General features: G+C 35.8%; 1 long non-coding RNA gene across 1 annotated transcript; it reads right to left on the reverse strand.

Annotated features, from left to right (window-relative positions):
• Window positions 1-1,164: 1,164 nt before the first annotated feature.
• Window positions 1,165-5,465, reverse strand: LOC138148126 (uncharacterized). Its single transcript, XR_011164976.1, has 3 exons — window positions 5,353-5,465; window positions 2,014-2,156; window positions 1,165-1,688 (listed from the first exon to the last, which is right to left on the reverse strand). It is a non-coding gene; the product is annotated as an uncharacterized lncRNA (long non-coding RNA).
• Between the last annotated feature and the right edge of the window lie 1,847 nt (window positions 5,466-7,312).

A 7,312-nucleotide genomic window follows, 5' to 3' on the forward strand; every position in this document is an offset into this window, starting at 1 on the left:
GAGAATGCCAAAATAGAAGAGATTGTGATCATCTCAGAAATGTTCTAGTAAAAAAAAAAAGGATAATTATGAACATAAATATAATAATAATATTAGCTTACATCTATATAGTGATTTAAGCTTTAGAAAGCATTTTACACATATTACTTCACATAAGTCTCACAATTGTCATTTGACACAGGTAAAGTAAGTACTGCTATGCTCATTTTATATGGGAAAACTGAGACCTAGAGAGAATAAATGACCCAAGATCACAAGGCAACTAACTAATTGTTATGGTCATCAAAATCCAGTGTTGCTGAAAGAACACTATACGATTCATATTTTACAGATACAGTGTACATGTATGGATTGCATAATATATTTTGTATCATGTCTATACATGTATTGCTTTGTGTATGCATATATAATATGCATATGCTTATATGTGTATATGCATGTGTATAAATATTAAATATTATATATATGCACTGTGTATATATTTTTCTACCAGACCCCTTCCATGCCAATCCCTCCAAAGATCCCCCATCTGCTCTGCCTCTATATTCTCCAGTCCAATATTTCTTTTCCTCACCCCACTATCACTTTTTATTACTTAAGTAACCTAAGTACTTATGAGATATGTCATCTATACCATCACTACTCACTTAGAAATTTTGGCCATTTTCATTTCTTCTGCAGTTAAACTTCTTTTATGAGTAGTCTACCCAAAATTAGAGCATGAACTCCTCAAGACCAAGGATGGTATACCTTATCATTTTTTTGTAATTTTATCTCTAGAGCTTAGCATTATACTTGATAAACATCAAGGGCTTAATAATTTTTTTTCCCTTCATTCCAGTCAAGTCACACAATTTATTAAGCATTTACTATGGGCCAGCTGCTGTGCCAAGTATTGGGTATACAAATATAAGTGAAAAGGAAGATAGTCTCTGTCCTCAAAGAGATTATCTTCTAATGGGGTAAGAGTTGTAAAAGAGCTGGAAAGGAGAAGAAGGGTTGAGATGAACTCTGGACAATGAAGCATGGGTGGTCTGAGTCCATCCTTAAAATAGAGGTTCCAATAAGACTTCATTAATGAGAGAAGGGAACTGTAGGTACAGGGAGAAGAGGGGTGGAGGAAGAAAGAAGCTGAAGCATCATGTTGAAGTCTGGATAGTGCATATGTGTGTGCAAATTTAGAGTATCCACCCCAAATGTAGAGCATTCTGAGCTCATATTAGTGTGGTAAGCCACAGTCAGACACACTGAAACTTGCTAGCATGGTCATGTCATTTTGGTCCTCTTTGAGAACAAAGGACAACAACCAACCATGAAGGTATGTATGCATGCATGTAAAACATACCTACATACATGTACCTATGTGTATAAGTACCTACACACAGACATGCACTTATATACACATTCATATGTGTGTGTGTATATATATACACACATATACACATATATGTATTAGGAGCTAGTAGTGCCATGGTTAGTGTACCAGAGACCTAGAGTCAGGAAGACTCATCTTCATGAGTTCAAAACTGGCCTCAGATATTTATTAGCTGCATGACTCTGGGCAAGTCACTTAACCCTGTTTGCTTCAATTTCCTTGTGTATAAAATCAGTTGGAGAAGGAAATGGTAAACTACTCCAGAATCTTTGCCCAAAAAATCCCAGACGGGGTCCTCAAGAGTCAGACACACCTGAAAATGACCGAACAACAACAAATTAGATAGATAGATATTCATGCGTGCATGTATGCATGTTTGTATGTACATGTGTATATGTACATATATTATATGTATGTTGTATACATGTTGTGTATGTGGGTACATATATACTACATACATGTAAATATAAATTCTTTGTAAAGCATAAAAATACTCTATAAACATACCACATTATTATTATTAGGAACACAACTTTCCTTTTCTCAAATTATACAACTTCATTTAACTCATAAACTGGTAATGTTATGTAATTGAGAGTATGTTGTACTTTCCAGGAAGACGAGAGTTCAAATCTTACCAGCAAAGCTGTAACTGTGTCACCACTGTGACCTAGGGCAAGTCACCTCGACTTTCTGGGTCTCAGCTTCATCTCTAAAATGAGGATAATAATACTCATGGGAGCTCCTCATTGGTGTGTCGGTAAATATTTAACAACCAGCTCTTTAGGGAAAAAAAAATAATGGGTATTGTCAAGATTTTTCTATCATTTTCTTAAGTCTAGGTAATCAACAAAACATAAATCAACTGTGGTTTATAATGTTTGCCCATTTCTGAGATGCAAATGCTCATGCTACAATTTTAACATTTTGCTTTTACAAGTCAAAAAATGATCTGAGCCTAACTTATACCTTTGTGATGATGTTCAGACTCAATCATGTATGCAAAGCACATTGAGTGCAAGCATTAAAGTGCCATGTAAAAATAGGTTTTATCATATATTAGAACTTCGACATTGTTCATATGGCTCTTTATAGTTTGTGAAGTACTTCAGAAATTTTATTTCATGGTATCCTCATGACCACCCTGGCATGTCAGCACTTTTATTACTCCTGTTTTACAGAGGAGGAAATTGAGGCAGAATCCAATTATGTTCTGGCACATTACAGTAAAAATGGTGAATTCAATTCTGTTTGTCAAATATAACAGGGCATGTAGAACAGGGCAGGTCTAGTATAATACAGTTAGCCTTTCATGTTGGTGTTAGAGTTACTTTCCAAGATGGATTTCAAATTCATTCAAACCTTTGTACTTGTTACTGAGAAACAGTGTCAAATATGATTTTCTGTTAGCAAATTCACCCCAGCTTTTGCTCTAATTTTCACATGGAAACTACAAATTCATAAGCAACTTCTTAATCATTTCATTTGAACCAGGAATTTTATCCAATCTGATACCTGGTATTTCTGCCTTCCCAGACTTGGGCATGTTATAATAGCCTTGGCAGAATTGGAAGGGAAGCAAAAGGAAACTACCAGTGAATTCTCGCATTTCCTTTTTCCTTTTCTTTTTTTATTCTTGATTTAAACTAAAGGAAAACCTCTAGTCACCAGAGGAACATGAATCTCTCCTCTCTCTACGGACCTATGTCACTGGTTGGGTTTAGAGTGAAAACATTTTCTGGGTCTCTAGTCTTATGACTCACACTGAAGGGACACAGAAAGACATTTGCATTTCCTTAGAAGACTTTTTAACTCAGCTGCTCTAACAACTCCTTTTGAGCAAGGGGAAATTAGCTAACTTTGAAGATCAAAGCCTCCTACTCTATGTTTCTTCCTTACCACTGTAACCGGATCTGTAACTGACAAGGCCTAGAGATATAGGGTGGAGAGAGTTCGCAGAGTGTAGAGGGGTGGGGAACAAAATGAACCCTAAAGGAATAGAATGTCGCCTTCAAGGTACTATAGGCTTCAATGGGAGGCTGTTGGTTGTCTCCATTTCTCTAGGAGCCAGAAGGTGGCATCTGTCTCCTTATTTGTAAGATCTGAGTCTTTGTCCTTATTGAATGTGTTTAAATTTGTACTCCCAAATGGGAGAGGCAATGTAGTGTGATAAGCATTGTGTTGAATGTGGACTCAGAGGACCAGGTTCAAATCTTTGCTCTATTTGCTACCTATGCGACCTTAGGCATGGTACTTCATGTCTCTAGGCCTCAGTTTCCTCATTTCTTAAATGAGAGAGCACTGGATTAGATGTCCTCTAAGTCTCTTTCAGGTTCTGTAGTCTGTTATATGCTTTATATATTAAAGAATGGAATTTTCTTTTGTCCTTAAAAATTACAATAGAATGGCTGCCCACAAGATGAGATTTGACAGCCAATAAAAACTACATGTAACTAGTCCAGGAGAGCATTACTTTGGATTCATGGAGAAGTTCAAATAAGTTTTCAAATAATTATGCCCCAAATGAATTTGCCAAACACTTTGCCTGCAGCTTTACAAAGGTTATGGATTAAGCAGTGCTAAGAACATCAAAATCTTTGTAGGATCTTCACCAGGATGGTGAAGTAATCAGAAGCTAAGGGGGAAAAATCTTTCCCATCACATCTGCTTTTGTCTGGGCTCAAATCCAGATCTCCAATGACTTGGTATAGGCTTTAGAGAAAGAGCTAGGAAATATACCCACAATATACAAGGAGGAAAGGAAACTGGTCATTTTTCTTTTCTACCAGAAAAACTTGGTTTTTATTCACTGTGGCACAGTGACTTCAACACTACAAATCAAATTGTACTAGAATATAATGGGAGACAGGCAAAACATTTCTATAAAATCAATCAATCAACATTTAATTGCCTTCTAAGTCCTTCTGTTTATAATTCAGATGCAGTTTCAATTGAGTTTGTTAAAATGTCATATTTGATGCCAAAGGAATGTATTTTTAAAGTTTTTGTTTTCTCAACTTAAACCATCTTCAATACTTCCCCATGTCTTACCAAATATACTGGGTGTTCCAAAAGTTAATGCAATTTTAAGTGACTAAATGAATAGTTTTAAATTGATTTGAAAGACAAATGCCATGCTGTTTGCCTTACCCTGAAGTTACTGGAAGTTAAAACTGAATTGTAAGTTTTGGGACACACTTTGTAAAGAAGAAATGCTTTACTCTGACTTAAAACTAGCACCTTCCCCATCTATCGCAGATCTATCTGATCTGAGTAGCTTTATTTCTAAGGGTACACTGGTGAATATTAAACAACCACCTTTCCTGGAGAATGCAAGGCATACTTTTAAGTTTGATCTTTGTTATTAGCATTGCTTTACTTAAGTCTACTCAGTCAACCAAACCATAAATCAAACATTGATTTGTAGTTTGCCAGTTTCTGAGGTGTAAATCCTTACCCTGAAAATTTAATAATTAGTTCTCCTGAATCAGTCCAAGCTGGCTCCATCAAACCTCTCCTTGTATCCCATTACCTCTTTTCTCTACCTTATGTTCTAGCTAAAATAGGTTGCCCACCATTTCATAAACATTCATTCTACTTTGCTACCAAATGCCTTTGCCTTAGCTGTCCTGTAAGCCTAGACTATCCTCTCCCAACTTCTACTCTTAAAATCAAAACAATACTTCGAGTTCCAGATCAAATACCACCACCTCCTCCAAAAAATTCTTTCCTAATCCAGCTCCCTTGTTCTCTAATCATCTCAACATCATCATCATCATCATTGTCACCATCATCACTCATCATGGTTATTGTCATGATTATCACATTGATATAGTGCTTTAAAGTTTATGAAGCTCTTTATGCATGGTACACAATTTGTGATCTGTTTCTCCATTGAATTTTCATAGAACCTTTTTAACCTCCCTCAGGCATTGAGTAAACTCTACTTCAGTTTATTAATAGAAATATTACCTTACCTTTTTATATATTGTATGCAGGGAAGATAGCCAAGGATAATGTCCTGATAATCTTTGTATTTTTCTCAGTGAGGTGTATGGGGAATTCAGCGAAGATAAGGATTGCTGGTGTGAAGGCTTGCTGAGGCCTTTTCAGGGCTTAGAGATTGGTCAGACATCAGACACCAAGGTCATCCACTGCACCCCCAGACATCGCCAGTCTTCCTGACTTTTGTTGCTGGACTTGGATGATGCTGGAAGACGGCTGATGACTTTGTGCAACTTAAATCCAATTCATGTACAAATTAAGACATCACCCAGGATATCATTGGTCCTTTTCAAAAACAAACAACGAATCTATCTCTATGACAAACATCTCTCTCTATGACAAACGCAGTATCTTCCACATAGTTGCTTGGCAGGTTTTTGCTGAATGAATAAGTAAAAGAGTATTAATAATAAGAAGCTTCAAAGGAGTAAATTCCAAAAGTAGGTAATTCTAATTAAATTTGCAAGTCTACCTCTATAAATCTGGTAACTTGTAGGAGTGAGTTCTAAAGATAAATTCTTCATCTTCAAACCCATGAAGTCTTTGTTTTCACCCAAGTCTGGACATCAAGCTACAATTATTATTTCTTGTAGCTGTTAATATTAGCTAGCATTTATATAGTGCCTTAAGGTTTACAAACTCTTTACAAATCTCTTAGATGAAACTCACAACAATTCTGTAGGCGAACAGTAGGTGCTATTATTAACCCTACTTTACAAGAGGAAACTGAGGCTGAGATGTCCAGTGACTTGTCCAGGGTCAAACAGCAAGTTTCTGAGGACAGATTAAAACTCAAGTTTTATTTACTGACTCCAGATGCAGTTCTTGATCCGCTGTGCCATATAGCTAAGGTAAACTTCACAAAACTGAATGGGCAAGCAACATGACACATGTTCTCAAATCAACTTTTCAAAGCAAATTCAATTGGGGAAGAGAGACAAAGACACTGAGACAGCAAGTTTTATTTGCTGACAAAATTGTGAGAAAAATTCACTGGAGTAACACAAAAAGAAGAAGGAAGCATGGGGTGGTTTCCTGTTTTTAACAAATTATTCTTGCAAAATAGGTCTTAATCACAGTTGTTTTAAAAACTAGGGAAGTCATTGAGGACAAAGTACTGATTGTCTACTCCAGTTATGGAGCTGATCATCCCATTAGTCCATTCTCTTTGGACTGTTTGCTATGATTAACTAGTAGAACAGTGAAAGAACCAGGTAATTTCTCACTCTCTGGATACAAAGAGAATGAAATGCAAAAAATGTTTATCACCATATTGACATGGAAATATACAAGGATTCCTTGAATTCCTTGAATTTTCCCCAAAATTCTATTAATAAATGGTTAATTGCCTATGCAAACTCAATATTCAAAATTTTACTCAAAAATGACTTGCTATTGATAGTCTCTAACCCCTTTCAGTGATTGTCCCCTATGTTCAGAAGGTTTTCATTTCTCACTTCCACCTCTTGGAATTCTTGATTTATTTTGAGTCTCAGCTCACATGCCATAGTCTTCCAAAAGTCTTTTTGCAGTCTTCCAAAGTGCTAATGACTTCACTGTAAGGTTACCTTCTATCTACTCTTTATTTTTCTTAAATATAAATGCATTGATGGTGATGGTGATAGTGGTGGTGGTGGTAATAGTAATGGTGGTGGTAGTTTTGGTGATGGAAGTTTTCATTTCCCCTATTAGGATAAAAGCTCAGTGAGGGAAAGGACTCTTTTCACTTTTTCTTTATATTCTTTTAACTTTCTACAGTGTGACATAATAGTAAGCAATTAATAAATTCTCATTGATCAATTAATTGATTCATCTTGAATAGAAAATGAATTTTAAGATTCAAACAATAACTGAATAGTGTTAAATATATTTCTATGATGGAATCTTAAACCCAGTCTTGCTTATTTCCTATTTACCTTTGGAAACCCATTC

Source organism: Petaurus breviceps, unplaced genomic scaffold, assembly GCF_028583685.1.
Source record: "Petaurus breviceps papuanus isolate PSGF00001 unplaced genomic scaffold, PetGlider_PUasm1.0 90822, whole genome shotgun sequence".
NCBI lineage: Eukaryota > Metazoa > Chordata > Mammalia > Diprotodontia > Petauridae > Petaurus > Petaurus breviceps.